This window comes from Rattus rattus, chromosome 1, assembly GCF_011064425.1.
Source record: "Rattus rattus isolate New Zealand chromosome 1, Rrattus_CSIRO_v1, whole genome shotgun sequence".
In the NCBI taxonomy this organism is placed as follows: domain Eukaryota; kingdom Metazoa; phylum Chordata; class Mammalia; order Rodentia; family Muridae; genus Rattus; species Rattus rattus.
The window spans coordinates 120343468-120360758 of record NC_046154.1 but is presented as its reverse complement, the minus strand read 5'-3'; positions in this window follow the sequence as shown (position 1 = coordinate 120360758).

Below are 17291 nucleotides of genomic sequence, written 5' to 3'. Positions count from 1 at the left end.
AATCCCCCATTTTGAAAAACAAGAGGGCATAGATAGCTTTGCCACAGTTGCCTGCAAAAGGAAAAGGACCTTGGTCTTGTTTTTCTCATAAGCAGGGTCGAATTCTACAGCAGTAAATATTGTAAGTTTCCTGCCCATTTAGCCAAGATACAATGATAGGTCTCTTTCCATCGTAATGACTAGGTTTTCCAACTTTCCTGAAATGAGGTCAAATTTCTTTTATTTTAAAACAGATACATATTCAAAAATAAGCAAAGGTGGTTAAAAAGTCACAGTGTTTGCTTAAAAATCAATTGCGTGTAATTACTTTTACTTTCAAAGTAGCTTCTGTGTATTAGAAGGATTTTTCTAATCCTTAGGGTGGCACCTAAGAACACATTCCTCATTCTCATCCTTTTACTTAAAGGCTACGTAACAGCATTGAAGGGAGGCAAAGGAATAAACTTTATATATCATACTGGACACCACTAAATAAAGTAATCATTGTCCAATACGCTCACTAATTCCCTGCTTTAGACTTCGGTGGAAATGTGTTGTTCGTTTGTATGTTTGTTTGTTTGTTTGTTTGTTTATTTATTTTTAGAACCTTAGAAGGAGAAGGTAGATGTTTGTTTATATCTCTATAGAGAAAGGGATATTACTATAATCTGGACCTCCATTAAAATTCATAAGAATGCATGACTGATTATTGAAACGCATAATCAGCCCCAAATCACTGAGTTGTGAACTCAACAACTATGGTACTGTGTTTTGACCCTACCCCTGAATAGAATTTACTGTAATAGCTGAACATTTTGGCTTCGGTGTTTCACCTTTACATCTGATTCGGAATTCTTCGTGAACCTCTCTCTGTTTCCTCAGACTTAATTGTTTCCGATGTTTTTTTTTTCCTGTCAGTGAAATCAGTGTCATATTATGTATGATTTTTTATTATACATCCATTCAAAGCAATATAGCTTAGCATCATGCATTAATCATTATTTAGAATGTTTTGGGGAGGGGAGATAGAGAGAACATTAGATTTTTCTCCCATTAAGAATAAATTTTGTGTGAAAAATTACTGTCTGAGAACAAGGAAAGGGGATCACAATGGGGTTTTAAGTCCATGACTGACTCCAACGCAGATACTTGAATTAATGTATTCCTGTCAAGATTTTGTACACATTTACTTCTGTTAAATTAGCATTCACAAATAATTGTACTATATATGACTCTACATTCCCACTTTATCTGAAAGCCTTGTCACTATCTCCAAGTTTATTTTGAAATTGCCCATGTTTCTTTGGGTATGTTTTATAAGACTCAGTCAACTTTTGCCTGCTAATACAAAGCCATTTTATTTAGTACCCTGAATTCCATTTGTGGTTCATTATAATCCATTCTATTCCCAGCAATCTCTATGCCTCTGATATCAATCTGTTTGCCTATTAAGTGTGCCAAGAAAGTTCTGTTTTGTGGACTTTAAAATTATTTACCTATTTTTTGATTTATTTATTTGATGGGGGAGAAAGAAGGAGAGAGAGCAAGAGGGAGATGAGCGGGGGAGGGAGAAGAACGCATTCCTCATTCTCATCCTTTTACACACACACACACATGCACTCAAGCACACAGGGGGGGAGGGGAAGGGAGGGAGGGAGGGAGGGAGGGAGAGACAGAGAGAGAGAGAGAGAGAGAGAGAGAGAGAGAGAGAGAGAGAGAATTGCAGACATGTGTATGTTGTTCCTTGCTTGTGAAGGGCAGAAGACAACTATACCATGTAAGTTCTTGCCTACCACCTGGTAGGACCTAGGTCCTGAACACAATCTCCTCTACCTCTTGACTTACCCCTCAGGGCCTTATAAGTCTTTGTGAAAACTCTTCCTTCTGTCTACAAGAGCCTTTCCCCCAAATCTGTCCCCTTCAATATTATCTATCCTTCAGCCTACCCCCATTTAATACCATTCTCTCTTTTCTGCATATTAGATACAAAGTTACTCTCTATCACATTATCCTGTTATAAGCATTGTCGTAAAACTCTTAGCCATGTTTTTCCTGATATATTTTGAACGGTATCTGTCTTCCTGAGTAGAATGTAAGCTCTTTGAGAGTAGGAACATTTGTACTATTTACCATTATGTTCTCAGAGCCTAGAGCAGTGTCTAGCACATAACAGAAACTTCACAGATACTGTTCAAACAACAAATGATTGTGATGGCTGTGCATTCATAACTCTGGCACTAGGCACTCCAGCTCTTCATTGATTTACAAGTATAAAGCATGAAATTGTGATCAAAAAGAAATCTAGACATTTACAAATAAGACAATGTCTTGTTGCAATGATTCTGAAGAGTTTCATGAAGGGTGCATTTGTGCTGAAGCTAAGAGGGCAAGAACATAGAGATAATTTCAGGCAATTTACATTGTATGAGAGAATATTTGAAAGAATGTGTTTTAATAGATTTCTGTAAATAACAATGCTTATTTACTAACGGAAACTGGAGTGCAGGGACAAGTACATGGAGTACGATATAGCTTAAAGAGGGCAGAGAAGTTTGTTTTAGTTTCTTTTCTGTCAATGTAAAGAGATACCGTGCCCAAGGTACTTTATAAAGGATTCAATTGCGGGCTTGATTACTACTTTAGAACGTTAGTCCATAACCCTTATGGAGATGGGCAGTCAGGCAGGCATAGCGATAGAGCAATGGCTAAGAGCTTATATCTGATCTACAAGCAGAAGATTGAGGAGAGAGAAGGCTGGGTCTGGTGTGGGCTTTTGAAACCTTAAAGCCTCTGACACAATTTTGAACTCCTTCTAATAAGGTCATATATCCTAATCCTTCATCCAACTTGGTCCCAAATATTGAAATATGTAAGTTTATGGGGTAGAGGTATGTTCATATTCAATCTACTACAAGGGTGGAATGACTAATTTTAAATCCAGGAAGGGATTATAAATATCTATATATTCAGTTCTAAGAAGTATAAACAACAGGGGTGGGGGAAAGGGAGAGGATTTAGTTCTTAATGTCAGACATTCAGAGAAAAATCTAATTTGAGTTCTAAAAGGTAGGTAATTGGAAGAATGAAGGATGTGTCAAGTGGAACAGAGAAGTCAGAAGACAATGATGAGATTCATTTTAATTTCAGGAAGAAGGTTTTAATTCGTGACAGACCTGAAAGTATTGTCTGCTAGACATCAAGATATGTATAACTCAAACTGTTTTGGTAGCTAAAGTGGATTTGGAGTCTTTCCTTTAGAAACTTTTCCTTAGGTAAAGTGGGTCAGAGGTCATTCTGTTTGAAGGTCATAGCTGAAGGGAGTCTTAGAACAAAGGCCTGGAAGACAGCACACATTTTCTAGTCAAAGGTTTTCAAAGTCATGAAATCATGTGCGTGCTTCTTTGGCTTTTCTTGTCTGCTTCAGGCCTGGGAATCCCAGGACTGGCGCTTTTCACCTGCACTGTCTTAGATGGCAGCCCGTATCACACACTGAGCGTTTGGAAGGTGATTAGTCCAAATTAACGTATGCTAGAAAAGATGGGACATCAGATTTTGATGTCTTAGTATGAAAAGAGGTATCTGAATACTTATAAAAAGTTACATTTGAAATATTGGCCTAAATTTAAAAAAAATCAAGTTAGGTTTATCCTAGACTGACTTTTATCTTATGTATACATTATATACATTGAAGACCTACACCAGAATTTGACTACAGATTTGACTAAAGTCTTCTTTATTGGTGATGGGGCAAAGAAAATCATATGTTTGGTGCTAATAAGACATGTATGTGCCACTTCAAATTTCCTGGCTGCCTTGTCCAAATTACCTTCCTAAGTCGAAATGAATAAAGAAACTGATTTTGGACACACTGCCTTACAGCTTAAAAAGCTATGCTTACCATGAATTGACTGGGGTATCAAACTCATCATAAACATTAAATTTGAGATGCTAAAAAAGCCTTTAGTAGTTGCTATATTTGTCCTAGTTAGGATTTATATAGTTGTCATAAATGCCGTGACAAAAGCCACTTGGGAGATAAAAAGCTTGTTTGGCATACAAGGTAACAGTTCCTGGATGGAAAGTGAGGCGGACATTTAAAGCAGGAAACTAGGCAGGAACTGCAGCAGAATTCGTGGAAGATGCTGCTTACTATCTTGCTTCTTCTTCCACGGTTTGTTTTCTTATACACCCTGTGAACATCTGCCCAGAGGTGGCACTGCCCATGGTGAGCTGTGCTCTTTTATTTAAATCATCTATAGGTCAATCTGATGAGGACTTATTTTATAAACATTTTTTTCTCTCATATTGTATTCTGTCCTCTGTTTTACCTCACTTCAATCCTCCCATGCCCCTGCCAAACACATTCTTTTTTTTTTTTTTTTTTTTTTTTTGGAGCTGGGGACCTAACCCAGGGCCTTGCTAGGCAAGCGCCTACCACTGAGCTAAATCCCCAACCCCAAACACATTCTTTTTACATTGAGATTTCTTCTTAGATGGCTCTCACTTGTGTTACTGTACCCAAAGTGGAGCACAATAGTTAATCATTAATATTCATGAATATAAATGTAATTAATTGAATTTAATGTTTTATTCCATTACTTTCCCTCTTAAAAAATCTTGTTTCGTATTTTTTCCATTAGTTCTCAAAAATTAAATGGTAGGACTGAAAAGGCAAGAATCCTTTCTGTTGGCAAAGGCTGTGGAAAGTTAGCTCTCTGTGAATGGGGCTTGAGTAGAGTCTTGAAGACTGAATCCTCAATGCTTCTTCAGAGGAGACTCCCAATTTAAACTCCCAGAGATGCAGAACATTTTTTGATAACATGGTAACAAACATCCAGACAGACAGATTCTTCAGGGCAACTGGTTGTCTTGATTTATTTTCTCACATAGAAGCAACAAATGTTAAACTTTCTTGGGCAGTAATAGAAAATATTACAGAAATCCCCCATTCCTGACTGTGACCATTCATGTTTACGGCTGAGTTGACAGAATATCAGGGACCAGACTGTGAGATTTGTACAGCAAAATCAGTTTGATAACTTTGCTGCCTGAAAAAAAAAAATTGAAAAATGAAAGTTCTAGAAAGGATCTGAGAGTGGATTCAAAGGAGAATTTGATTCAGTTTCTATATCCCTAGGTTTCTGAGAATAGAATAAATTTACTTATGAGTACACCACTATAATACTGTCCTATATACCTGTGATTATATATCCTGATTTTGTGCTATGATGATTTCTGAAGTAGGTGAGCAGTTTGGATAAATCAGTTGCTGACATGTGGTAGAGATATATGTGCTAGATTCTTGCAAAATCGGAATTTACAGAAAGCTTTCCAGATCTGGAGATAGCCCATGAGCTCATGACTGAAACCACCAAGAAGCAACTTAGGCTTGGAATCTCTTGAAAGCAGAAGTTAAATATGGACCAAATGTCACCTATACTTACAAATCTGTTCTTCCACACGGCAACACAACAGTGTTGTCTACTTTGTGACAGGGCAAAGAAAATATGTTTTGTGCTACCAAGACATATGTATGCCACTTCAAATTTCCTGGCAACCTTGGCCAATCTGAGTTTGCAGCTGAGTTGACAGAATATCAGGGAGCGTATTTGCAGAAAGCTGAACTATGTTTTTCTTGGTATTTGGACCAAAAGGCTATTATTATTATAAATTCACAAAGAAATACCTAACATTATAAATTAATTATAGCTTATGGTTTTGAAAAAAATCAGTAACTTCATTTTAGGGTGTCTGACATGCTTTCTTCACTTCCCAGTAACCAGACATGAATATATATATATATATATATATATATATATATATATATATATATGGGTAAACACTTATACACATACATAATGGTAAAAATAAATAGGTATAAATTTTTAAATAAGAGTATCACCTACCCTGTTATAGAAATGTACTACAAAATTAAGGTGAATACCACATTATTTGAGAAGTATGCTTACTGGTCACATAACCTGAATTTTAGTTAAATTCCTGTCAGCTGAACTGTAAGAAATTAAAGATCCAAGATAAAATGTGCTCTCATGCTTCAAATCTGACCAATTCCATTACATGCACTATTGAAGTATGAAAATTTTTCCCTCGATCAAAATGCTGCTAAAAATTTAGCCCTGTTTTTTTTATAAGAAAGAAAGAAAAACCATGAGTACTCCAATTATGCAAAAAAAAAAAAGAAAGAATGAAAGAACGAAAAAGTAGAGAGGCCAGATGAAAGACTGAGATAAGCAGCCAGAAAGTGACTCTTTACATTTCCAACTAGGTCACAGTAAGGTATATTGTTCTTTCTGCAAAAGTCAGGTTAAGCTTCTCAATTAGGAAAAAATGCATTTATAGAGTTCTTCCATTTTTATTGATTTTTGATGTCGTTTTAAAAATGATGAATAACCACACTCTGGGAAGCTAAACTTAAGGAACATTTCTTTCCCATCTCTAGCTGTTGTCAAAAATCACCCTTCTGACTCTCACTGCTTTGTGGAATATTGCCTGGTAGAGCAGCTGGGATGATAGGCCATGAAGAAGGGTCATCCTCTTTGACATTTATGAATATCTGAATGTCCTTGTCCTGGGACTCTGATATACACCTGATCATAGCCTATGCTTCAGACACAAGCAAGGTCTCTCACTTGGAACAAGGATAATCTGCTTAAAAATCTAAATCTCTTATAAATGGCTGACGTGTGCAGGAATAGCATAGTACATAGCTCTTTGTAAGGCAATTTTAAAAGAAAATGATACACATTTTGCCCAGCCAAGCAATCTGAAAGTTCAAAAGGTAAGAATCACTTCTCAGCATGAAACTGTCAAACATATTTGAAAAGAAAGTTAATTACAATTGGCATTTCCAGGCCTTCTGCTGTCCATGACTATTTTACTGAAAGGTGACATTGGTGGCATCCATTCTGTAAAAGCTGAGAAATAAAGACTAGCCAAAAACTGAACCCCTGCACTTCTGTAACGTGGAATGAACAATCCCAGGATCCTTGTCCTCGTTTGTAGACACTTTTAAAACTTCATGCACGTGACATGACTGAAACTGAGTATAAACCAGTTGCACAGAGAAAGCTTCAGGATCCCAAAGATGTCAGCAGGAGTTTTTTTCCCATAAGAAAGATTCCTGTTTTCTTATAGCTATGCGAGTTCCTGGCTAGATCAAGGCCTTCATTTGGTGACTTCTTGGTTGCTCTGAGAAAGAAAGAAAGGAGAGTGAGGGATGAAAAGAAGGGAGGTGAGGTATAGTAAGATGTCTATCATTCAATTGATTTGTTTTATTATCAGTGCATTTCTCAAATGACAGGGACACAGAATGCCTCATGAGTTTTGAGAGACCATTCACAGAACAAAGCTTAGCTCCCTATTATTAGATTACTGTGTTGACCATCACTACCTTGGAGGCAGTAGAGTTTGATGCTAAGTGGTAAGTCTTTGGTGAATATAAAAAGCTAAAAGAAAAAAAGTCCACCCTAGGGCTATTGATAACATTTGATATTGGAAGAAAAGCAACCATTATTAAAAAGAAATGTGTATGTTGGGGAGAGAGAATGCAGTTGCATTTACATTTCATAAAAAAACTGATTCATTTCTGGAAACTCCTCTGACTGTGGAGGGGTTTGTATATTCTACTAAAAAATTCCATATTCAGTTTTATGCACGACTTAGTCCCTGTATTAGGTGGAAAGGAATAAATACCAGATAGTGTGAGTGGACTGATGATTCAGGTAGAGGACATTACTCTGGAGGAGGTGTGTGAAAAACCCAAACCAAATCAGCCAACCCAATGACAATGACAGCAAGAATAACAGAATGAGGCAAGCACTAAGACTAGGAGAGGAACAGGAGCTGTGCAGCTATCCCTGTGTTTAGGAGAAAAAAATGTTCTTAGCAACCAAATTATGAAACTACTATCTACTAATCATAGTAAAAATCTGCTACTAACACATACTAAAAAATTGTACACTATTCTCTTACAGTAAAATTAATACTATAGTCTTCATTAAGATTTCAGTAAGAAGCACCCACATTTTGGTCATCCTTCTTCTTGAGCGTCATGTGGTCTGTGGATTGTATCTTGGGTAATTTGAGCTTTTGGACTAGTGAGTGCATACCATGTACGTTTTTCTGTGATTGGGTCACCTCACTCTGGATGATATTTTCTAGTCCCATCCATTTGCCTATGAGTTTCATGAAGTCATTGTTTTTGATAGCTGAGTAGTACTCCATTGTGTAGATGTACCACATTTTTTGAATCCATTCTTCTGTTGAAGAGCATCTGGGTTCTTTCCAGCTTCTGGCTATTATAAATAAGGCTGCTATGAACACCGTGGAGTATGTGTCTTTGTTGTATGTTGGAGCATCTTTTAGATATATGTCTAGGAGAAGTATAGCTGGGTCCTCAGGTAATAGAATGTCCAATTTTTTGAGGAACCTCCTGACTGATTTCCAGAGTGGTTGTACCAGTTTACAATCCCACCAACAATGTGGTTGTTTCTCTTTCTCCACATCCTTGCCAGCTCATGCTTCACTCCTTAAAAGGGGGAACAAAAATATCCATAAGAGGGGATTTGGAGGCAAAGTTTAGAGCAGAGATTGAAGGAATGGTCATTCAGAGCCTGCCGCACTGGTGGCACCAAAACTAGGTAAGATTGATGAAGCTAAGAAGTGCATGCTGATAGAAACCTGATATACATCTCTCCTGAGAGACACAGCCAGAACATGTCAAATACAGAGGTGAATGCTAGCAGCAAACCACTGAACTGAGAATGAGACCCCTGTTGGAAGAATTAGAGAAAGGATTGAAAGAGCTGAAGGGGCTTGTAACCCCTTAAGATCAACAATGCCAACCAACCATAGCTCCCAGGGACTAAACCTAAAGATTATACATGGACTGATCCATGACTCCAACTGCATATGTAACAGAGGATGACCTTTCTGGGCATCAATGAGAGGAAAAGTCCTTGGTCCTCCCAAGGTTGTATCCCCAGTGTAGGGAATTGTCAGCGGGGGGGGGGGGTAGGGGGGGGGGAGGGTGGGGGAACATCCTTATAGAAGAAGGGAGGGGAGGGATAGGGGCTATGAACAGAAACCAAGAAAGGGGAATATCATTTGAAATGTAAACAAAGAAATATCCAATATTTTTTTTTCTCAAAAAGAAAAAGATTCCAGTAAGAAATTAGTGATGTGGTAACATTATATTGACATATTTGAAATAATTGTTTAGTATATACCAATAATTCTGTTTTGCTTTCTTAGACAACCACATACAAACAGGATTATTGAACTGTGGTGGGACTCTAAGCATAGCTACCAACAGTACTTTTGATTTGTTGTCCCATATGAGTATTATGCTTAAATTAACAACTGTTATACTGTTTTTCTTTCTTCTTTTAGCCTTTGCAATCCCCCCTCTCTCTGACTTTCTTTTTCCCTTTCACCCATCTCTCACCCTCCCTTCCTCTCCCCCTTTCTCTTTTTTTCTCTATAAGACAGGTTCTAAGATGTCGTTGAGGTAGCTTGAACTGATTTGGTCAACCTGGGTAGCTTTGAACTCATGATCCTCCTGATGTTATACATAGCTTAGAGTACTATAAATTTTGAATAAATATTGAACTTGGCTTAATGTTAAATATAGGTAGCTGTATTGTGATTTCAAGATGCAAGTATAAAATATGTTGGTGGAATAAAAATTTCAAAGTTCCCTTTTATACAATATTAGTTATCCTGGTATGGATACCCAGCTTAATGTACAATTTCAAGTATTCTGTTCTGACGAGTTACATATCTTTGTATCCTTCTGAACGGTAAAGGGTTTTGTTGAAATGAATTAGTATAATCTAATAACAAAAAATAGTAAACTAAAATTTGAAAGGAAGTTTTATGGTGCATTTAAATAATTATATTGAAAATCCGGCAAATCGTGAGATGACATGCACTTGTTAGACCTAATACAATATACTGTTTAATATACAACATTAAATAAAATTTATTTATTGAAAAAATGATGATTTTTGTGATTTTGGGTCTTGCACACCACTTTACAGAGTAGGTCACACCCTAACTTGTGAAGAGGGCACTGGTTGTAATAGTAACTGAAACATCAAATTTGAGCTGTAATTATCACAATCCCAATTGAGGCAATAACAACATATGCTGAGATAACATATCAAATCAAACATGGTTTTAAAGGGATGTAATAGTTGAAGAAGGACATATCAAATGATATCATGAGAAAGTTCGATTAGAGCTCATTGGCTCAGGATATTGATCTACAGAAGTCCAATGTCATTGTATAGGCTCAGCAGATAATAAACATATGCATTCTTTCATTCATTGATTTGTTCACCTCCAAGATGTCAAGAAAACATCATATCTGGTTTAGTCCCTCTGTAGGCTCTGTGTTTGATGGAGTGGGAACAGAACAGCTGATGAAACCCTTGCACTGAGAAAGTGTAACTTAAACCGAGACATAGCCAGTAAATAAAAGTGAAACAGAAAGCACTCGCTCACCATAACATGATGTGTGCTCTTTTTATTTTGACTTCACTCATCATTTAAATTCACCACACATGTTAGTGGGCAAATATAATTCTTAAGGTCCCCAAGAAACTTGTAAATCAGGCAGCCTTATTACAGTTATAAGACATTTTTACAAGGAAAACAGTATACTCTCAAAGTCACATTCCAGGAACAATTCAAAAATATTTTCATGTTATTTCAAATATTACACTGATCCTTTTGTCTCGGAATGTATTGTCATACAGAATGCATTCTCTAACTGGTACCTAATACAATTATAATATTCAGGTACAAATCACAACTTTAATTATATTCATAATGAGTTAGGCAAATTTTTGATAAGCCTCTAATTCTCATTTTGTGTTTAATATTTTAATGTATTTTGCTTTTCCTTGACTTTGGAGTATTTTATAAAATGGTATAAAAATAAATACAATTTGCTTGTTTGCCACAGATTGGATAATTTTCATTGATTTTGGAGGTACAAAAAGCTTTGACACTTACAGTCAAGTAGCCCTCAGTAGTGAGGGCACAGATGACCAGTTTTGGACTTGAGAGCTGTTGAATTCAGCCAACAATCCCCTCCTCAGGAGTCTAGCAGATTTGCCTGCTATTCGGACCACTGGGAACCTTATGAAGCAATTCGTTCTGCCTTCCTTCTTGTGACAAAGTGCCAGCACTGTCAACATCTAAGAAAAAAAAAGTACCGAAATCATTTGCTACTGCAATGAGCTTGCTTTTAGAGAAATAAATTCATAAAAACAAAATCTAAAAAAAATGAAAAATAAAATTATTGCTATAGCCAAAAATGTAGACTCCTCCTCCTCCTCTCTCCTTGCTTTTGCTCCCTTCTATTGCCCCCTTTCCTTCATTCCATCATGCTTCAGGCTGGGGATTATTTCATCCTTTCACACTCTATTATTTTAGAATTGGGAAAAAAAAACACTGAATGCCTTTGTCCTACAAATATGAACGTTAGGGTTTTGCCTTTTTCTGAGAGATAAAGAACAGCCAAGATGTTTTGTACTTACAAAACTTTTATTTTTCATTAGGCTATCCTTGACATACCTTCTTTCAAAATGTATTTTCATCTGTTTATTAAATATCATGATTGGCTAAAATAAGATATTAATAGAATATCATTTCTATTAAAGATAGACTGACCTTGCTCTCCCTAATTTTTATTTTGTTATTTTATTTTGTCTGTAGTTGTCAACATAGTGTCTAGATATAAACTCTGTAGAATCACATATAGAAGCATTGAGCTGGTCCACATCATGCATTAATGTATGGGATACAGATAACACACTCTATTTTGCCGAAGGTGAGCCAGAAAGGCATATAAATTGTACTGGAAAAAATAAACGTACTCAACTTTAATAAGTCACGAGCGAAGCAGCTAATGTTACAAAACCAATTGCTTATTCAAAATTTGGCTGATATTAAAAAATGTCAAAATCTAGTGGGAAATTTAATTAAAACTAGTTAGTAATTAAAAGGATTTTGAGAGCTATAGCAGATACATAATCTTCTTTTGCCTATATAATGTTTTCATAGTGTAAGGACTAAAAGTACACTTTCATTTATAAAATAGAAGTCTAAAACCCAGGGAAGTCAAACCACTGTGTCAAATTAAAGTTATGAAAAGAATGGGGGAGAAAGGAGAGAAGCTTGGTTTCAGTGCACGCACAACACTGTTTCTGTTTATACCATGTGGCTTCTGGCTTAGTTTAATCAAAATAATAAAACTAATCAATAGGCTACTAGCTGGGCTTTAACCAGAGTAAAAGAAGTGCATAATCATCTCTGTCTTTGACACTTTCCACAAAGGAGAAGGAATTCAGTTTTGGATCCATTGATACTGTTTAAAGGGCTATTTAAAGTCATATTTTAGTCACTGAACAATAGAATAAATAAAAACAGGGATTGACTCTGGAAAGCTCACAGAAATGATCCAGTTCTCATTGGAATCAGATGTGAGTGTCCTCTTATGACAGAGTGGTCGAGGTAGAAGGTAGACTTCTATTTTTAGCTTTAAACAGATCCTTCTGGAAAGAACTTGTATCTAGGCGAGTCTCCTGAAACAAAGACTATATTTTTTTTTCAAAAAATTATACTAAACATCATGAGTCACAAAAATGCATTTGCTTGCTCATAAACACAGGCTTCAAATAAAAATCCCTTTCTTTGTTGCTGTCCAGGAATGCCCATTAAAACCCTTTGAAGACACTCATCAAGCAAACATGATTTTTTTTTCCTGTCTGAGGTTTTTTTTTTTCCCCCTCTCAAAAGTAGGAATATCTTTTGTGCTTTCCTCAGAAAGGACGACTCCATTTCTTTACCCCTCTTCTGCAACCCTAGTGCCCTCCTCACTCCCACACCCCACACAAAGACACTCCTTAATTGTATTACTGTTAGGTTGACCTCCAACCCCAACTAAAATGAGGACAAGGCTAGTTTTGTGTTTCGTGGGATAACAATTTATGAGCAATTAAAAATGAAGGGACACAAAGCATTCATCACAGTCCCAGCCAGACAGGCAGCTGAGGTCAAAGGCTCTAGCAATGAAGTGTGCACAATATATTTTTATTTCTGTTTTCACTAAGAAGGAAACGGGTTAGCTAAAAATTATGGCATGTAGCCTCCAGTTCAAAATAGGTGCACTTAATCTTTGGAGACAGTTCATGCTTGGACAGATAGGATATGACAGCGCTTGCAAAGACACATGCACAGTTATACACACACACACACACACTCCACACACATACTTATATTGGGACATTAGAGAGAGGGAGGGATTCAAGGAAATGTAGAGAAGGGGAGAGAGAGAGAGAGAAAAAGAGAGGAGAGAGAGAGAGAGAGAGAGAGAGAGAGAGAGAGAGAGAATCTAAATACCATGTAATATAATGTAAAGTGGGAAAATGAAAGATTTTGCTAGTACAGTCTAGAGCAATCCACATACAATTTCAAGAAGAGAAATGAATAAATATTCATTATAATTCTATTGCCAAACATGCAATATTTCTTTTTCTCTTGTCCTTATTATGACAAACAAAATAGAAGATTTTAAGGTATAATTCCTCTTGACACATTTTTTTCAATCTGTTTGAAGTAACATGATATTTTTATCATTTTATTTTCCCAGATTATCCATGGTGTATTATGTGAAAGCTGAAATTAATGTGTGGCGTATTAAGCTTCCGCTGAGGTTATACATCAGTGCGCTCCAGCACATTCTTTGTAAATTTTACTTCTTTCTTGAAGTCTAACACTGATTTTCTGATTTGAGGTGCAGACCCACAGGGATAAGAAATATTTTGTGAATTAACTGATGTTAAACTATTTATCAACGTCACTGTTGGTTTTTAATATGTCTAATGTTTAGTAGAAAAAAGAGGTCTATAATAAGTACAATGTGCTTTTATTATACTGTGTCAGCATAAACAAGAACCAAATATTGATGATTGAAAAATTCTTCACAGGAGCGAGCGAGAGTTAACTATCACAGACTAAGGGGGTTTCTTCATCTCACCAGTAATTTGCTACTGGGAAAGCAGAACACATGTAAAGGAGAATTTAAGTTTGTACCCACACTACATCAGCTTACTAGAAGATAAAGATTAAAGGCTACCAATAGTTAACCATGAGTAATGTAACTTCTTCCACTGAGAAATGCTTAGACTGCTAGCAAAGTTATCAGACAAACAGCATGGTCTAAAAAGGGTTTTTTTCTTTTGTTTTAAATTTTATTAGTTAAATGTAAATTTAACCTAGTTACCTACAAACTGACTGTGGAAACTATTTGTCCTGTTACATACTAATTTGAAAGTTTTCTTTGGCTTTGATAAGAAGTGAATGATTTCTTGAATAAAGTGTATTCTTAAGTGGTATGAGATACATGGGGGGAAATAGAAGAAAGAGTGCAAGAAATAAACCTCTGTCAGTCAGTGAGTGATGAGAAGTCAAGATGTGGCTCTGGGAAATACATCATTTGCACATTCTGAGATATGTACTTGTGAGTTCTTCAATTTCTTTCTTCTGGTACTTGAAGTTCTTGTCATGTAGGTATTGCAATTGGTTCTTGGTTAGAATCACATTGAGGTATTATATGTTACTTGTGACTATTGTGAAGGGTGTCATTTCCTTAATTTCTTTCTCAGCCTGTTTATCCTTTGAGTATAGTAGATGGCTATTGAGTTGTTTGAGTTAATTTTATACCCAGCCACTTTGCTGAAGTTATTTATCAACTGTAGGAGTTCCCTGGTAGAATATTTTGGGTCTCTTAAGTATACTATCATATCTTCTGCAAATAGTGACATTTTAATTTCTTCCTTTCCAAATTGTATCCCTTTGACCTCCTCTTGTTGTCTAATTGCTCTGGCTAGGACTTCAAGTACTATATTGAATAGGTAGGGAGAGAGTATACAGCCTTTTATAGTCCCTGATTTTAGTGTGATTGCTTCAAATTTCTCTTCATTTAGGTTGATGTTCGCTACTTGTTTGCTGTATATTGCTTTAACTATGTTTAGGTATGGGTCTTGAATTCCTGACCTTTCAAAGACTTTTATCATGAAAAGGTGTTTAATTTTGTCAAATGCTTTCTCAGCATCTAATGAGATGATCATGTGTTTTTTTTTCCTTCTGAGTTTGCTTATATAGTGGATTATGTTGATGGATTTCCTTATATTGAACCATCCCTGCATCCCTGGGATGAAGCCTACTTGATCATGATAGATGATCATTTTGATGTGTGCTTGGATTCAGTTTGTGAGAATTTTATTGAGTATTTTTGCATTGATATTCATGAAGGAAATTGATCTGAAGTTCTCTTTCTTTGTTGAGTGTTTGTGTGGTTTAGGTATAAGCATAAATGTGGCTTCCTAGAAGAAATTGGGTAGTGTTCCCTCTGTTTCTATTTTGTGGAATAGATTGAAGAGTATTGGTATTAGGTCCTCTATGAAGGTCTGATAGAATTCGGCACTAAACTCATCTATCTGGTCCTGGGGTTTTTTGGGTTGGGAGACTTTTAAGGACTGCTTCCACTCTTATTGCCTTGTACAAAGCTCAAGTCCAAATGGATAAAGGACATCCACATAAAACCAGATACAATGAAACTGACAGAAGAGAAAGTGGGGAAGAGCCTCAAATGCATGGGCAAAGGGGAAAATTTCCTGAACAGAAAACCAAAGACTTATGCTCTAAGACCAAGAATCAACAAATGGGACCTAATAAAATTGCAAAGCTTCTGTAAGGTAAAGGACAGTTTCAATAGGAGAAAACAGCAACCAACAGTTTGGGAAAGGATCTTTCCCAATCCTATATCCAATAGAGAGCTAACACCCAATATAGACAAAGAATTTAAGAAGTTAGACTCCAAAGAACCAAATAATCTTATTACAAATGGGGTACAGAGCTAAAAAAGAATTCTCAACTGAGGAATATTGAATGGCTGAGAAGCACCTAAAGAAATACTCAACTTCCTTAGTCATCGGGGCAATGCAAATAAAACCAACCTCCTATCAGTCAGAATGGCTAAGATCAAAAACTCAGGTGACAGCAGATGTTGGCGAGGATGTGGGAAAGTGGAGCACTCCTCCATTTTTGGTGGGATTACAAGCTAGTAAAACTACTCTGGAAATCAGTCTGATGGTTCCTCAGATAATTGGGTATAGTACTACCTGAGGACCCAGCTATATCACTCTTAGTCATATGCCCAAAAGATGCTCCAATGTATAACAAGGACACATGCTCCACTAGGTTCATAGCAGCCTAATTTATAATGGCCAGGAGCTGGAAAGAACCCAGATGTCCTTCAATAGAGGAATGGATACAAAAAAATGTGGTATATTTACACAATGGAATACTACTCAGCTATTAAAAACAATGACTTTATGAAATTCTTAGGTAAATGGATGGAACTAGAAAATAACATTTTGAGTGAGGTAACTCAATCACAAAAGAGCACACATGATATGTACTCACTGACAAGCAGATATTAGCCCCAAAGCATAGAATACCCAAGATACAATTTACAGACCACATGAAGCTCAAGAAGAAGAAAGACAATAGTTTAAATACTTCAGTACTTCTTAGAACAGTGAACAAAATACTCACAGGAGGAAATATGGAGACAAAATGTGGAGCAGAGACTGAAGGAAAGGCCATCCAGAGACTGCCATACATGGGGATCCATCCCACATGTAGTCACCAAACCCAGTCACTATTGGAGGTGCCAAAAGGTGCATGCTGACAGGAGCTGGATATTGCTGTCTCCTGAGAGCCTCTGCCGGATACAGTTGCAGATGCTTGCAGCCAATACGGGACTGAAAACTGGATTACCAATTGAAGGGTTAGATAAAGCATTGAGGTAGCCTATGGGGGTTGCAACCCCATGGGAACAATAACAGTATTATTATAGGCACCCAAGAACTCCCAGGGACTAAACCACCAAGCCTAGAGTACACATGGAGCCACCCTTGGTTCCAGCTGCATATGTAGTAGAGGATGCCCTTGTAGGGCACCAATGGAGAGACGCCTTTGGCCTTTGAAGGCTTGATGTCGCTAGTGTAGGTAAATGCAAGAGTAAGGAGTCAGAGGGAGTGGGAATGGGGAGCACCCTCCATGGAGGCTGGGGCGAGGGATGTGATGGGGGTTTCTGGAGAGTAAACCGGGAAAAGAGATAATATTGAATTGTAGATTAAGAAATAGAATAATATTGTAGAATAATATTGAAATGTAGATTAAGAAAATATTCAATATAAAAATGAAAAAAGAAA